This window comes from Phyllobates terribilis, unplaced genomic scaffold (genome assembly GCF_046119375.1).
Source record: "Phyllobates terribilis strain yellow unplaced genomic scaffold, ASM4611937v1 Scaffold_1__5_contigs__length_1240528914, whole genome shotgun sequence".
Lineage (NCBI taxonomy): Eukaryota > Metazoa > Chordata > Amphibia > Anura > Dendrobatidae > Phyllobates > Phyllobates terribilis.
Genome location: NW_027362761.1, coordinates 845,514,091 through 845,532,567, shown reverse-complemented (window position 1 = coordinate 845,532,567; position 18,477 = coordinate 845,514,091).

Genomic DNA, 18,477 nt, shown 5'->3' with positions numbered 1-18,477 from the left:
GGAAAATGCACGTGGGGGAGACAAGAGAGAAAGAACCCTGCTGACCCTAAGAGCTTGCACTCTTCAGCAGAGAGTACCTAGCTGACTAGAAGAGCTTACGCTCTACAGGAGAGTCACAGAAAAGACCCTGCCGATCATAAAAGCTGACACTCCATAGGAGAGGGAGACTTAACCAGTGACACGACAGATAGAAAACGACACTGCCATACTGTGTTCCTTTGGGAATTTCTGATCTGTGATTGCCCAGGTACTGTCAACCACTGTCAATGTATGATATTCTGCTAGATGTAATTTCTGCAGGACATTATGGGGAAGCCCATGTGGCAAACAAAAAAGACATTAGCCCGTTCTCCGATGGTTCAGAAGTGTGGGAGATTGTGCTGACAAATACAGTATCTCTCTAGGAGATCATTGTCCTTTTTAAGGGTTATGTTGCCTCTCATATGTTGCCATTTTTATCCTGTTGTGGATAACCTTCCATCTTTCCTGACACTGTATATAGTTGTCTCTTAGCAGACCTCTCCACACTTTTATGTAATTTTCGTAATTATCTAATAAACTTTATTTAACTTTTTCATCACTATTGGTTGCTCTTTTGTCCTTTTCTATTGGATATTTGGCGCCCCTGAGGGTTCAGTCGCCACAGAGGTACTGCACCTCACCCAGAGGTGTGGTGTCTCCTTCTCTCAGGTAAGAATGGAGTGTTGCCCGGGACCCTAACACCTGCATCCAACACTACACTGCTCCAGACCAGCTGGAGGGGCAACATGCATGTGCGCAGCTGCTGAGCCCTGTCCCTGGCTGGAGTGGGGGGAACCAAAGGAGGGGGAACCAGTAGTGGGCGTGGGTGGAAGAAGTAGAGTAGGGGAGCACCATAGTAGGAGATATAAAAAGATAAGCCATCTTAGGGTGGCAGATCAGTCAGATCAGTGAGTGAGAACAGTCAGTCAGGGAGCAGAGTCTCTTGAGGAGCTCTGCTCCACAAGTGGGGCCTAGTGATAGAGGCCCAGGAGGGGAGCAGAGCAGAAAGGCTCCAATCTACAGAAGGGATCCCAGGGGGAACGGCGAGTGCGGGACGGCACCCGTACGCCCTGAATCTGTCAGAAGACAGAGGGATCTTAGGCCGCAAGAAGGGGACCGGCCCCTGGACCAGCCGTGTTACTCCAAGTCTCGGCTGGGAAAACCGGAGGCTTCAAGCTTATATAGTCAGTTGCCGAAGCCTTATTCTAATCTCCGTGAGGGTCAAGCAGGTCTGGGAACTCCAGCAAGAAAGGAGGGACCTCAGAGCACCCGATAGGGATTGAGAGTGGGGAAGCGCAGGGCAAGAGGGAGAAAGACCGAGCGTGAAAACGGTCTAGCTAGGAACACAAGAAAGTGGGGTTCTGTCAAGTACTCCTAATGTGCCTGAGGGAGTGCTGAACCGCTGCATGGTGAACGCAGCATGACGTGGGAGGCTGACACCTGTACAGTGCACCAGTGAAACTGTCAAAAGAAATGTGAGTAAAAACTTGGATGACTGCACTGCACTGCCTCCGTCCATTCTTTTATCTGCTCCATCTTTCCCTCCTTGCACTACAACGCCCAGCGCAACTCACACTACCTAGACTGCCCTGGAGCTAGCTCTACCTGTGGAGAGCCACACCATCCCTGCTGCCGTAACACCAGCTCCAGAGGACTGCTCCCCTGCGGCGGCTCCCTTTATCCGCAATCCACAGGTGGCGTCACGAACTTTCCAAATCCCCTATAAATATTCCCCTTTTTAGTGACTGCCCTGGGCCACGGACCGGGCCAGCCACCGTGATATCCCCCAACCTGCATCCAGAGGCCCGGCTGCCGAGTACCCCACGACCCTGGGGGCGCGTCAGATATATTTAATTTCTTCCCATTAGATAAAAAAATCCTTTTTGGTTTTCTAATAATATTTTTTGGAGCTCTGCCTCTTTCTGTTATTGGTGAAATATTTTTGTAGGTTGTTACACATCTCCTAACTGCCCATTGTATTTTATAGTGAAAAATGACACCCAATTATACACCTCTTTTCCTGACATCACCCCCACCTTAATATAAAATGCCATGGATTGTCTGTCCGCTGTCTCTAACATCATGTCCTCCCTCTAACTGAAATTGAATCTCTCAAAAACTGAAATTCTAATATGTCCTCCCTCTACTAACCTACAGTACCTATTTCCGATATTGAAATTGCCTTGAGTGGTTCAACCATAACTTCAAAGCAGCACGCTCGCTGTCTTGGCATCATATTTGACACAGAACAATTCTTTATTCCCTATATCCAATTGCTCACTCACTCTTGTTACCTGCATCTTAAAAACATCTCCAGAATCTGACCTTTTCTCACCTTTGAAACTGCAACTCTTTGCTGATCGGTCTCCCACTAACTGTCATCTCTCCAATCCAATCCAATCTCAACGTATTGTTATTCCTTTATAAATCACTTGTGAGGCCATATCTAGAATATGGTATCCAGTTTTGGGCTCCACGTTTTAAAAAGGATATTCAGAAGTTTGAGCTAGTACAAAGGCGGGCAACTAGATTATTACAAGGGATGGAAGGCCTCTCATATGATGAGAGGTTGGAAAAGTTGAACTTGTTTAGCTTAAAAATAAGATGTCGAAGAGGAGATCTCATTTACATGTATACTGTAAATATATGTGTTGTGAATACAAAGGACTGGCACCTGACTTATTCCTTCCAAAGACCATACTAAGGACCAGGGGACACTCATTGCGAGTGGAAGAAAGGTGATTCAAGCAGCTAAATAGGAAAGGGTTCTTTACAGTTACAGCAGTCAGAATGTGGATTGCCCTACCACAAGAGGTAGTGATGGCAGACACTGTAACAGCTTTTAAAAAAGTATAATAAAATTATATAAAAGCGCTGGCAGGTAGGCCTGTTACTCCTGTGGCAAGTGAGGCAGTACCCACACACTATCAAAGTAAGTAAAATGTAAGAGGTGTATCAATAACTTGCGCTGGAATAAGGCTGATGAAGGAAACCATCCAAAGTTTCTGAAACGCATAGGCCCTGGTCCAGTTAGGCTACCGTACGAGCTCCGATCATGTGCCAGTCACGTGCTAGTGATGTCACGCAGGTCCTCAAACCTGCTTTCAGAGTGTGCACCACAGAGAGGCGGGGTGAGTATAGCCGCCAGCTAGGACTTCACTTCAGCCCTCCCTCGTGTCACCTCCACCACGATCTTTCGCCTCCTCCATACACCCCCAGAAGGTGAAGCACTAGGGCTCCTTCAACAAAGCCTCACTGAATCGCGCTCCTCCGGACCTGGTCTTCAGTCGCATGCTGCAAGGACCTCTGCTCCCACTGCCTGCACCTCAGGATAACAGCCGCAAAGCACGGTGAGACCAACACAGTGGGCACCGGCTATTCACTGCAACTCTGACCACGATCCCGTACAGGACAGATCAACAGAGAGAACATTCAATAGTAAGTTAAGTCTTAGCCATAGTAATCAAACGCTGTCACTTATCATTATTTCTACCACTAGGAAAATTAAGCAGCACACTTTTTATATCTCGGAAACTACCCCCCCTATTGACTCTATTATTATTTCATACAGAAACACCGCAGAATCTGAGGGGCAGTTTAATCTATTATCCTCCCTACCAACGGGAAACCCCAGATCCCCTACCCTAGGAGACGAACAGCTCTCCATCGACCTATTTTTATTTAGGATCATCATCTTTTCCTGTGCTCCTACTCCCAAGGAGCCACCACGAATGTGCCAAAAATAGGCACTCATCCTTGTTTCCAAGCTATTCCTGAACTACCCTCCCAGGTAATTAAATAATTAACAAAAATTAAAAATTAAAAACCATATACCTTTAATTTTAATCCTAATTTTACTCTATTGTTCTCCTGATTCCGTACGTCACCGGACCTACCAGGTTCCCCGAACCATACCACTCCATTCTTCAAAATAGCCTACCCTCTTCCTCCCCCTCCCCTTTTCTACACCAACTTCTAAGGAACGAATAATTGCCATAGAACCCCTATCCTTAGATAAGGATTCTGAATTAATTAAATTAATTAATTATACCTAATACGTTTTAGTTCCCTCTACAACAGAGAAACTATACCGCCGCAGAGGACTACTCCTTATCCTCCTTCCATTCTCACCAGCAGGTAAGACAGTCATTCTGCATCCAAAATCCGCCATCCTCACAACAACTTCTAAACTATTTGTTTTAAATTAGGCAAGAACACACTAACAGGTTCCTAGCCTCACTGGAGAAAGTATTTGAAATACAGAAGGAGGACTACTACTCCTACAACAAACCTACTACGCCTCCCTCCATATGTGACTGTACCTCTAACAGGCCAAATATTATTTTACCTTATATATCCTATTTTAAACTAATGTGTATTAACTTTTAACTAATAAACTTGTGTATATTTTGTAATATCAGCCTTATTCCAGCGCAAGTTATTGATACACAGCTTTTAAAAAAGGGCTGGATGATTTCCTCAGTACACATAACATTGTGGGTTGAGAAAGGTTGAACTTGATGGGCCTAGGTCTTTTTTCAACCTATGTAACTATGTAACTATGTAACTATGAATGTGGCAGCCAGCGTCTTTTGTCTATTCAACCGCTACCTTGGGCCAGTCATTGTACTATTTGTCCATTCACTATGGAATACAATACAATCTTTTCTCTCATACCCACAAAGCTCTCTACAGTTCTACACCACCCTATATCACCTCCCTCATTTCTATCTACCACTCTACCTGTGTAAGGATGAGTGGACCCATGGAAGTTTGGGTTTGACGGGTTCTGCCAAACTAGAGTAAAAAGTTAGATTTGGTATAAGAACTTGACCCTGAACTTCGGTACTTTAAAATCGCTGTAAAATGGTCATATTAAGGGCTAGGGGCTGCAAAAGGAAGCTAAATGGGGTTCAGAGCAGAACAAGTGCCCTGCAAACAAATTTGGATAAGTAAATGACTTAAAATATCATAGGGTCCCCCCAAAAAGACCAAATTTAGGGACAAATCAAAAAAGTTTATGGATTGGATAAAAAGTTTTTTTTGAAGATGAGGCTCTTTACCATGACGGCCACATACAAATGGATGGTAGAGTTGAATTGCGATTGTTAATTGAATCAGTCAATTTGGATTACATTTTTTTTAATTTTTGGCTACAGATCGGCATAAAATTATGAACTGGTAAAGGAATGCATGGAAAGTCCCTCTCCCAAGCAGCCCTGTGCATGCCTTGAGTGTATTGGTTGATGAGACAGAGTGGCTGTGGTGTCTTCTGGAGGCCATTCACCTCACCCTCACCGTGCAAGGTTTTTTTTCTCTCCACCTGCTGCTTCTGGACTTGCCTGTACAGCAAACAGCTCTCCCTTCTGACCACCCCCCAGTGCTGTACGGGCTCAGTTACATGCTGGTGTCCTTGAAATACAATGAATCAGGGTTTTAATCTGGAAAGGCAGCCTGATAAATGGTTATCACAACCAAGGAAGGCAGCAGTCAAGCAAATTAAACACTGCTTATCCATGTCAATTTAGAGGCTCTGTAATTGGAATGAGTAGTTAAATCCATTAATCAGCATCTACTACAAGGCAAATCTAGTGTCAGCATCTACAATAATTACAGCTTCAGTAGCGTACATTAATGTCTCCCACCACTACTGCGCACACATGGATGGTACAATGAAACTGAGAACAGTTATTAAATGAGTTAATTTTGCCTGCTTTGATGAATTTATGACTACAGATCAGCATGAAAAACATGAGTCTGTCAATGAAAGTATGGAAAGAAGCTATCATGTTGTGAACTGTGGAAGAGGTGTGTGTGACCAGAATGAACACTCATTTCCAGCAGATGATACCGTCATGACACAACAAGAAATACAACAAGATAGCAAAAAACAAGAACTTGATGGCCACGTCCATGTCCTTTATTTGATGCTCTCCTCAATTTTTTAAGTGATTTTTAAGGCAGTGTACTCCCACAAACATGGTTGCAGATTATAAAAATTTGTTTCAACGCACAGTGCAATCACAGACATGTGTAAATAAGAGTAGTAAAATTTGTTTGGACGCACATGACTCCCGCCAACATGGTTGCAGATTAGAAAAACGTTTGCGTACGCACAGTACTATCACAGACATAGGTACACAGTACACATAGAGAGTGCTTTTGGAAAACTGCGCACACACTAAACCTAATACTTTTCCTCACTACAGCTGCATCCTGTCTCTACACTAAGCAGAGAAGAAATAAAAAATAATAATCTTGAATCAGAAGGAACAGGTCCAAGTGGAGGAGAAGGTGGACGTTGCGGTGTAGGTCAAAGAGGCAAGGGTGTAGTAATCCAACGCTGCTATTTGTTTTGTATTTTGTATTTTTTTTCTTTTCTTAATTTTTTTGGGATTTTTTTTAAAACTCGAATTAACAAAACTAAAACTAGCAATCTAGAACCAGGAGGCATAGGTCCAAGTGGAAGAAGAGGTGGATGTGGTGATGTAGGTGGAAGAGGCAAGGGAGGAGTAATCCAAAACTATATTTTTTTTCTTTTTTTTTTTATGGAACTGAGTTAACACAATGTGGAATTAATGAAACTAAACCTAGCAATCTAGAATCAGGAGGAGAAGGTCCAAGTGGAGGAAGAGGTGGACGTGGCGGTGTAGGTGGAAGAGGCAAGGGAGGAGTAATTGAACACTGTTTTTTTTATATTTTTGTATTTTTTTTCAGTATATTTTTATATATACGCTACCGTTCAAAAGTTTGGGAACATTAAGAAATGTCATTATTTTTTAACGAAAAGCACATTTTTTTTCAATGTAGCTAACATTAAATGAAACAGAAATACACTCTATGCATTGTTAATGTGGTAAATGATTATTCTAGCTGTAAACGTCTTCTTTTTATTGCAATATCTACATAGGTGTGTAGAGGCCCGTTTCCAACAACCACCACTCCAGTGTTTTAATGGTACATTGTGTTTGCTAACTGTGTAAGAAGGCTAATGGATGTTTAGAAAACACTATAAAACCCTTGCACAAGTATGTTAGCCAAGCTGAAAACGGTTTGGCTGATTTGAGAAGCTATAAAATTTACCTTCCTTTGAGCTAGTTGAGAATCTGGAGCATTACATTTGTTTATTCTATGAAACTCTCAAAATGGCCAGAAAAAGAGGGCTTTCATGTGAAACTCGACAGACTATTCTTGATCTTAGAAATGAAGGCTATTCCATGCGAGAAATTGCCAAGAAGCCGAAGATTTCCTACAACGGTGTGTACTACTACCTTCAGAGGAGAGCACAAACAGGCTCTAACCAGAGTAGAAAGAAAAGTGGGAGGCCCTGCTGCACAACTGAGCAACAAGACAAGTAATTAGAGTTTCTAGTTTGAGAAATCGACGCCTCACAGCTCCTCAACTGGTAGCTTCATTAAATAGTACACGCAAAACGCCAGTGTCAACGTCTACAGTGAAGAGGCGACTCCGGGATGCTGACCTTCAGGGCAAAGTGGCAAAGAAAAAGCCATATCTGAGACTGGCTAATAAAAGGAAAAGATTAATATGGGCAAAAGAACACAGACATTAGAAAGAGGAAGATTGGAAAAAAGTTTTATGGACAGACAAATCAAAGTTTGAGGTGTTTGGATCACACGGAAGAAGATTTGTAAGATGCAGAACAACTGAAAAGATGTTGGAAGAGTGCCTGATGCCATCTGTCAAGCATGGTGGAGGTAATGTGATGGTCTGGGGTTGCTTTGGTGCTGGTAAAGTGGGAGATTTGTACAAGGTAAATGGGATTTTGAATAAGTAAGGCTATCACTCCATTTTGCAATGCCATGCCATATCCTGTGGAAAGCGCTTGATTGGAGCCAATTTCATCCTACAACAGGACAATGACCCAAAGCACACCTCTAAATTATGCATGAACTATTTAGGGAAGAAGCAGGCAGCTGGTATTCTATCTGTAATGGAGTGGCCAGCGCAGTCATCAGATCTCAACCCCATTGAGCTGTTGTGGGAGCAGCTTGACCGTAAGGTACGCAAAAAGTGCCCATCAAGCCAATCCAACTTGTGGGAGGGGCTTCAGGAAGCATGATGTGAAATTTCACAAGATTATCTCAGCAAATTAACAGCTAGAATGCCAAAGGTCTGCAATGCTGTAATTGCTGCAAAGGGAGCATTCTTTGACAAAAGCAAAGTTTGAAGGAGAAAATTATTCTTTCAAATAAAAATCATTATTTATAACTTTGTCAATGTCTGGACTATATTTTCTATTCATTTTGCAAGTCATTTGATAAATAAAAGTATGAGTTTTCATGGAAAAAAAAATTGTCTGGGTGACCCCAAACTTTTGAACGGTAGCATATATATATATATATATATATATATATATATATATATATTTATATATATATATATATATATATATATATATATATATATATATATACACGATATAAGAGGCTAGCATCCTCTGACAGGTGACTATCCTGTAGCTGTCACCTTTACACTGTAACTGACAACTTGTTGCATCAGCCATGATCAGTGGTGGCACTGACCATGGACGTTTAACCCCTTAGATTCTGCTGTCAGTAGTGACTAAGGAATCTAAATAGTTAACAGAGTGTGGGGGCTCCCTCTTTAACCTCATCGGCACCCTGAGATCTGGGTTGTGTGTTCCTGATGTTTGCCATGGCAGGTAACGGCCTTAGAGTCTGCTGGCTATAGCGGCTTGGTCAGAAGTTATCAAAATTTAGGTGGTAAAAATAAACTTTTTCATTCTTGTCATGCCACTTTCCCTTACTTCCTGAAAAGAACCAGAAGGGTTAATGAACTACCTGAAAGCTATTTTAAATACATTGAGGGGTGCAGTTTTTAAAATGGTATCAATTTTTGGTGGTTCCAAGATATAGGACCCCCAAAGTCACTTCAAAACTGAACAGGTCCCTATAAAAATAAGTTTTGTCAATTTCCTTGAAAAAATGAAAAATTACTGCTACATTTTTAAACCTTCTAAAATGCTAACAAAATAAAACATCACTTTACAAATGGTGCTGATGTAAAGCAGACATGAGGGAAATGTTATTTATTAATGTTTTTGTGTGGTATGACTATTGGGATTAAAGAGATAGTCATTCAAAGTTTGAAAATTGCAATTTTTAAAACATTTTTGTCAAATTTCTAATATATTTATAAATAAACGAAAAACATATCAACCTAAACTTGCTATTAATATAAAGTATCATGTGTCACAAAAAACAGTCTCATGATCAATGGGATATGTTGAAGTATTTCAGAGTTATTACTACATAACGTGACACTGGTCAGATTTTAAAAATACGTCCGGTCACTAAGGGGTTAAAACAACCTATAATTAACAAAACTAAATCTAGCAATCTAGAACTAGAAGGCATAGGTCCAAGTAGAGGAAGAGGTAGATGTAGCGGTGTAAGTAGAAGGGGCATGGAAAGAGAAATCCAAATCTGTTTTTTTTGTATTTTTGCATTTTTTTCAGTGTTCCTTTATTTTTCTTTTCTTTTTTTTTTTTTATGGAACTGACTTAAAACAACCTATAATTAACAAATCCAATACTAGCAATCTAGAACCAGGAGGCGTAGGTCCAAGTGGAGGAAGAGGTGGACATGGTGATGTAGGTGGAAGAGTCATGGGAGGAGTAATGTAACACTGTTTTTGTGGGTTTTTTTTCAATGTTTTTTTATTATTTTTTGTTATGGAATTGACTTAAAACAACCTAGAATTAACAAAACTAGAATGAGCAATCTAGAACCAGTTGGTCCAAGTAGAGGAAGAGGTGGATGTGGCGGTTTAGGTGGAAGAGGCAAGGAAGGAGAAATGCAACCCAGTTTTATTTGTACTTTTTTTTATATATATATTTTTTCATTATTTTTATTTATTTATTTTTAATTTTTTTGGAACTGACTTTAAACAACCTAGAATTAACTAATCTAAAACTAGCTATGTAGAACCAGGAGGCATAAGTCCAAGTGGAGGAAGGGGTGAACGTGTGTTTTTTGTGTCTTTTTTTGTGTTTTTTAGAGAACTGACTTAAAGGGAATCTGTGACGTGCAGTCTCCATGTTCAGATCCCGCGCTTGCGCACTTTGCTTTTTACAGTTGTACTGCGTACTATGCTGTCATAATATTGCAGGGATCTTGTGCGCAGGCGCCGGCGAGTCACTTTGACTTGCCGGCGCCAGCGTAAAAGATCCCTGCAGCACTATGTCTGCTTAGTACATCGTACAAGTGCGCTTTCTGTAAAAAAGGCGCGGGATCTGGACATGGCAACTGCACGGCACAGGGCAACGACAAGTTTTGCCACATTTCGGCAATCCTAACCCTGCCTTCTGAGGTGGTGATAAGATCCAAGCTGCATTGGGGACTTCCTCCTCCCCCCTGCCTTGTTCTGCCACTGAGCCCCTGATGTCAGGTGAGAAAGCCATCAGTAGTTTCTCTACCAGCGTGTGTGACCCGCCCCCTGGGCCATGGGGCACGCGGAACTGGGCAATAAGGAGACGCTGGGAGTAGTAGTGGCGGCCCGGTCCCGCGGCTAAGGGTGGTCAGACCAATGGTTGTCTGCTACTGTACTTTAGATAATGTCCGACTACACCACCCGTGGATTGCGGTTATTAGGAACCGCCGCTGCATGCAAACCGCTGGGGCTGATGAGGTGTGCAGCTGGGGTAGTGTGACTCCCCACGGGAAGAGTGCGGCCCCAGGGCAGTGTAGTGGATGATGGGAGTGATGGTGTTGAGAGTCCCAGTACCGGTAGTGCCGTAGGAGCGAAAAAGCACACAGACAACGTACTGCAGTCCAGGGTCTTTACTCACGGTTAATATCCAAGTCACTTCAGCTGGCGATGACTGCCCGAGCCGTGCTGCGTCCACCAGGTGTGGGGCTCGGTCAACTCCCAGGCAGTTCAGGAATATGGCACAGGACCCCCTTCTTTCCTTTCTCTGGCCTGCCTCACCAGTGACCCACTTTTGTCCAGCTGCCGCGGACCTGCGCAGTTAAACGTGGGCCCCGTTCCCCGCTGTCCTTTATGGTGCCTTCCTAGCAGGTTTGATGAGTAGAGATGAGCGGTGTTCGACTAGAACTGTTCGCCAATCTCAAATTCGAGCTGTTTTGGGCGGTGTTCGAGTTGTTTGACGAACCCGAACGATTTGCAAAAAATTCGGCTGTTCAAGGTTATGTTCGATAACTGTTCGTGCACCAAAAGCGTGTCCTGCATGTCTGGCGCTATTTAGAGCACCAATCATGCAGGGATTGTCTGCCACTCACTGTAATGCCACAGCCATGGTGGTTGTGGCATTACAGTGATTGCCCAAATCGATGGGAACAGTGCCAACAGTGAAACATGAAAAGCCGGCAATTCAGCAGCGGCATACACCTGTACCCGACAATTTAGAACCGAAAGAATAGAGCTTCACACATAGATTAGATAGATATAAACATGTCAGCCACATATATACGAAGTACAGTGAAAGTGCTGCTTACTGTACTTGTCATTTAGCGTAAAGGATTTATCAAAAAAAATAATAGTGTTTTCATGCACCGTCTCTTTAAAAAAGCCGGCCGGCAATTCAGCAGCGGTACCCGACAATTTAGAATAGAAAGAATAGAGAATCACACATAGATTAGATAGATAGAAACATGTCAGTCACATATATATGAAGTACAGTGACAGTGCTGCTTACTGTACTTGTCATTTAGCGTAAAGGATTTATCAAAAAAAATAATAGTGTTTTCATGCACCGTCTCTTTAAAAAAGCCGGCCGGCAATTCAGCAGCGGTACCCGACAATTTATAACAGACAGAATAGAGCTTCACACATAGATTAGATAGATAGAAACATGTCAGTCACATATATATGAAGTACAGTGATAGTGTTGGTTACTGTACTTGTCATTTAGTATTAAAATAAAGGATTTATTATTAAAAAAATTGGCGTGGGGTTCCCCTTAATTTTAGGCTCTAGCGGAGGTTAAGCAGACGGCTGGGGCAGATGTTTGAAGCCTGGGAAGGGGGTAATACCCACGGAGCTTCCCAGGCTACTAATATCAGCCCCCAGCTGAATACATAGCCTTTACTAGCTATTAAAATGGGGGACCCCCCAAAAAAAATGACGTGGGGTCCCCCCTAATTTAATAGCTAGCAAAGGCTAGGCAGACAGCTGGGGGCTGATATTAATAGCCCAGGAAGGGAGCCATGAATATTGGCCCCCTCCCAGGCTAGAAACACCAGCCGTCAGCCGCCCCAGAAATGGCGCATTCATAGGATGCGCCAATTCTGGCACTTAGCCTCGCTCTTCCACGCTGCCCTGGTGCGGTGGCAGGGGGTAATAGGGTTGGGGTTGATGTCAGCTTATAATGCCAGCTGACATCAAGCCCAGGTTAGTAATGGAGAGGCGTCTATAAGACACCCCCATTACTAACCCCATAGTCAAAGTTAAAAAAAACACAAACAGCCAGAATAAAGTCCTTTAATTGAAATAAAGACACAATCCTTTATTGTTCTAAATTAAACCATACTTACCATCACGCCCATTCCAGCTGAAGCCAACGATCTCCTGCAATAAAAGAAAAATAATAAAGCAACCTCATCCTTACCTTTCCATGGTTCCCACGACAGCTTCAGCTCTGCTACATCGAGATGACAGGCTGGACCGCAGCAGAACGCTGCCATCCAGCCTCTCATCCCGCAGACACTGAGAAGCGCAGGCTTGCTTGCGCTGCTCAGCGTCTCTCTGTGACGACATCCAGATGAGCCGAGTTCATGTCCAATGAACTCGGCTCACCTCATGCACGTCACTGACAGCGTGGGAAAATTCTCACGCTGAAGCGGTGAGTGCAGGAGAATTCTCCCACGCTGTCAGTGACGTGCATAAGGTGAGCTCATGTCCAATGAACTCAGCTCACCTCCTGCACGTCACTGACAGTGTGGGAGAATTCTCCTGCACTCAGCGCTTCAGCGAGAGAATTCTCCCACGCTGAAGCGCTGAGTGCAGGAGAATTTTCCCACGCTGTCAGTGACGTGCATAAGGTGAGCTCATGTCCAATGAACTCAGCTCACCTCCTGCACGTCACTGACAGCGTGGGAGAATTCTCCTGCACTCAGCGCTTCAGTGTGAGAATTCTCCCACGCTGAAGCGCTGAGTGCAGGATAATTTTCCCACGCTGTCAGTGACGTGCATGAGGTGAGCCGAGTTCATTGGACATTAACTCGGCTCATCTGGATGCCCTCACAGAGAGACACTGTGGAGCGCAAGCAAGCCTGCACTTCTCAGTGTCTGCGGGATGACAGGCTGGATGGCAGCGTTCTGCTGTGGTTCAGCCTGTCATCTCGATGTAGCAGAGCTGAAGCTGTCATGGGAACCATGGAAAGGTAAGGATGATGTTGCTTTATTATTTTTCTTTTATTTCAGGAGATCGTTGGCTTCAGCTGGAATGGGCGTGATGGTAAGTATGGTTTAATTTAGAACAATAAAGAATTGTGTGTTTATTTCAATTAAAGGACTTTTTTCTGGGTGTTGTGTTTTTTTTAAATACTTTACTAGAAATTCATGGTGGTCATGTCTAATATTGGCGTGACCCCATGAATTTCGGGCTTAGGGCCAGCTGATAATGCCAAGCTGGCACTAACCCCTTTATTACCCAGTGAGCCACCGCATCAGGGCCCTGGATGAGTTGGGTACAGCGCCAGAAGATGGCGCTTCTATGAACGCGCCATTTTCCGGGGTGGCTGCGGACTGCAATTTGCAGCGGGGGTGGCCCAGAAAGCTTGGGCCTCCCTGCGCTGCGGATTCCAGCCCCCAGCTGCCTAGTTGTACCTGGCTGGACACAAAAACAGGGCGAAGCCCCACGTCAATTTTCTTTAAATTATTTCATGAAATAATTAAGAAAAAAAGGGCTTCCCTATATTGTTGTGTCCGGCCAGGTACAAATAGGCAGCTGGTGGTTGGGGGCAGCCCGTTCCTGCCTGCTGTACCTGGCTGGACACAAATATAGTGCGAAGCCCCACGTCAATTTTTTTTTAATTATTTCATGAATTTCCTGAAATAATTTAAAAAAATTGAAGTGGGGCTTCGCACTATATTTGTGTCCAGCCAGGTACAGCAGGCAGGAACGGGCTGCCCCCATCCACCAGCTGCCTATTTGTACCTGGCCGGACACAACAATATAGGGAAGCCCTTTTTTTCTTAATTATTTCATGAATTTCATGAAATAATTAAAAAAAATTGAAGTGGGGCTTCGCACTATATTTGTGTCCAGCCAGGTACAGCAGGCAGGAACGGGCTGCCCCCAACCACCAGCTGCCTATTTGTACCTGGCCGGACACAACAATATAGGGAAGGCCTTTTTTTCTTAATTATTTCATGAATTTCATGAAACAATTAAAAAAAAAGTACGTGGGGCTTCGCCCTATTTTTGTGTCCAGCCAGGTACAACTAGGCAGCTGGGGGCTGGAATCTGCAGCGCAGGGAGGCCCAAGCTTTCTGGTCCCCCCCCGCTACAAATTGCAGTCCGCAGCCACCCCGGAAAATGGCGCGTTCATAGAAGCGCCATCTTCTGGCGCTGTACCCAACTCATCCAGGGCCCTGGTGCGGTTGCTCACTGGGTAATAAAGGGGTTACGGCCAGCTTGGTATTATCAGCTGGCCCCAAGCCCAAAATTCATGGGGTCACGCCAGTATTAGACATGACCGCCATGAATTTCTAGTAAAGTATTTAAAAAAAACACAACCCCCAGAATAAAGTCCTTTAATTGAAATAAAGACACAATTCTTTATTGTTCTAAATTAAACCATACTTACCATCACACCCATTCCAGCTGAAGCCAACGATCTCCTGCAATAAAAGAAAAATAATAAACCAACCTCATCCTTACCTTTCCATGGTTCCCACGACAGCTTCAGCTCTGCTACATCGAGATGACTGGCTGGACCGCAGCAGAACGCTGCCATCCAGTATGTCATCCCGCAGACACTGAGAAGCGCAGGCATGCTTGCGCTCCTCACTGTCTCGCTGTGACGGCATCCAGATGAGCCGAGGTCATGTCCAATGAACTCGGCTCACCTCATGCACGTCACTGACAGCGTGGGAAAATTCTCACGCTGAAGTGCTGAGTGCAGGAGAATTCTCCCACGCTGTCAGTGATGTGCATGAGGTGAGCTCATGTCCAATGAACTCAGCTCACCTCCTGCACGTCACTGACAGCGTGGGAAAATTCTCCTGCAATCAGCGCTTCAGCGTGAGAATTTTCCCACGCTGTCAGTGACGTGCATGAGGTGAGCCGAGTTCATTGGACATGAACTCGGCTCATCTGGATGTCGTCACAGAGAGACGCTGAGCAGCGCAAGCAAGCCTGCCCTTCTCAGTGTCTGCGGGATGACAGGCTGGATGGCAGCGTTCTGCTGCGGTCCAGCCTGTCATCTCGATGTAGCAGAGCTGAAGCTGTCGTGGGAACCATGGAAAGGTAAGGATGAGGTTGCTTTATTATTTTTCTTTTATTGCAGGAGATCGTTGGCTTCAGCTGGAATGGGCGTGATGGTAAGTATGGTTTAATTTAGAACAATAAAGGATTGTGTCTTTATTTCAATTAAAGACTTTATTCTGGGTGTTTGTGTTTTTTTTAACTTTGACTATGGGGTTAGTAATGGGGGTGTCTTATAGACGCCTCTCCATTACTAACCTGGGCTTGATGTCAGCTGGCATTATAAGCTGACATCAACCCCAACCCTATTACCCCCTGCCACCGCACCAGGGCAGCGTGGAAGAGCGAGGCTAAGTGCCAGAATTGGCGCATCCTATGAATGCGCCATTTCTGGGGCGGCTGACGGCTGGTGTTTCTAGCCTGGGAGGGGGCCAATATTCATGGCTCCCTTCCTGGGCTATTAATATCAGCCCCCAGCTGTCTGCCTAGCCTTTGCTAGCTATTAAATTAGGGGGGACCCCACGTCATTTTTTTTGGGGGGTCCCCCATTTTAATAGCTAGTAAAGGCTATGTATTCAGCTGGGGGCTGATATTAGTAGCCTGGGAAGCTCCGTGGGTATTACCCCCTTCCCAGGCTTCAAACATCTGCCCCAGCCGTCTGCTTAACCTCCGCTAGAGCCTAAAATTAAGGGGAACCCCACGCCAATTTTTTTAATAATAAATCCTTTATTTTAATACTAAATGACAAGTACAGTAACCAACACTATCACTGTACTTCATATATATGTGACTGACATGTTTCTATCTATCTAATCTATGTGTGATGCTCTATCTTTCTGTTCTAAATTGTCGGGTACCGCTGCTGAATTGCCGGCCGGCTTTTTTAAAGAGACAGTGCATGAAAACACTATTATTTTTTTAAATAAATCCTTTACACTAAATGACAAGTACAGTAAGCAACACTGTCACTGTACTTCATATATATGTGACTGACATGTTTCTATCTATCTAATCTATGTGTGAAGCTCTATTCTTTCTGTTCTAAATTGTCGGGTACAGATGCTGAATTGCCGGCCGGCTTTTTTAAAGAGACGGTGCATGAAAACACTAATATTTTTTTTAATAAATCCTTTACACTAAATGACAAGTGCAGTAACCAACACTGTCACTGTGCTTCTTATATGTGTGACTGACATGTTTCTATCTATCTAATCTATGTGTGATGCTCTATTCCTTCTTGTCTAAATTGTCGGGTACCGGTGTATGCCGCTGCTGAATTTGCCGGCCGGCTTTTTTAAAGAGAGTGTCTTCTGAGCAGTTTGTCAGCTTTTGGACACCTTTGCAGGTGTTTTCTATGTGTTTCTATGTGTTTTTGTTTGCCTGCCATTGGTTTTAACGGTGTTCGACGGTGTTCTAAGGTGTTCGACGAACAGTTCGACGAACAGTTCCTCGAACATCCCGGTGTTCGACGAACCGAACCGAACCCGAACACTACGGGGGTGGCTCAACACTATTGATGAGGTGTCGCACCAATATATGATCACGACGACCGGTCTTTGGCTGAGGGTTGTTTCTCCTCCACCAACTTGGGATCCGGTACCCTTAATCTGCCTGACCCTTCACCCTGTATTCTCATGGGTTCTTAGGGTCCGTTCCACCTTCTTGTTCCTGAGCCCCTCTGTTCCTCTCTCTCTTCCTTTCCTGTTCCTTCTCCTCCTGTTCCCACTTCTCCTCCTTCCTCGGCCTCTTCTCTAGGCCCACTTCTCCTTCTCCTCTCAGGCTCCAGCCTCTTCTCTAGGCCTGCCTCTGGAGCAGCACTCAGCTTGAGCTGCTGCTCCCTGTCAGCTCTCCTCTCAACTTCTCCTCACAGACTGAACCCAGATCTAAGATGGCTCCTCCCTTTTATACTTCCCTCTAGCCATGAGCCCAGGTGACCAGCAACCAATGGGCTCCTACCTACGCTCAGAACCAACCCCTATCTGCCCCTACAGCACTGGGTGTTCTACCCCCCCCCCCCCACTCCAGTCAGGGACATAGTCGGTCGTGCTTGCACTTCTGTCTAGTGGGAGCACCGTTGAGCTGTCCCTCGGAAATGGGGTGTGTGTGCTGTATGCAGCTAACTGAGCCCTGGTCCATACTCCATCCTTACCTGGGAGTGGAATATCACACCTCTGGCAGAGGTGCAATACCCCTGTAGCGGCCGAACCCTCAGGGCGCTACATGTGCTTTTATTCAAGCATTTTGCGATCCCGCTCCAGTGACGGAAGTAATGATGGAACGTTGTCCTTATAGTGGGGATCCAGCAGGGTGGCCACCCAGTAATTTGCATTGGTAACAGTACAGGCAACTCGGCAGTCATTGTGCAGGCACAGCAGCATGTATTGACTCATGTATGCCTGGCTGCCCATAGGCAACGACAAGTTGTCCTCAGTGGGAGGTGTATCGTCTGGGTACTTTGTATCCCCACAGCCACACTCCATTGATGCCTGTGAGCTGCTCTCAGTGTCACCCTGCTGTGAAAATGATTTTTCCTCCTCCTCCTCATCCCCTCCTCATTCTCCCAAACTGTCCCCGGCTGTACAGTTGGCTATTTGGCCATTCTTGAGACAGTTACCCACCCTCCAAGCCATGTGTTGATAACAGTGTGATATGGCCCTGCTCCTCTTGATCCTCTTCCTCCTGTGCCACGCTTATCCATCATCACTTGAATTGTTTTTCTAGCAGGCATATAAGTGGTATAGTAACACTAAACAGCATCATCAGCGCTGGCTATATTGGTGGAGTATTCAAAGCAGCGCAACATGACACACACATGTTCTTCTTGGAGGCCCACTCATTAAAGATGAAGTGGTGTTGTCCTACAGAGAGATTCACCTATGCGTGCTGCAGATGAAACTCCTCTATTGCCTGTGGCTGCTCGCACAGCATATGCATATCAATTGGTGAGTGGGAAGGCAAAAGTGACGCTGCAGAGCAGACAGGCAAGCAGCAGCAGGGTGAGAACGTCGAAAGCATTCACACAC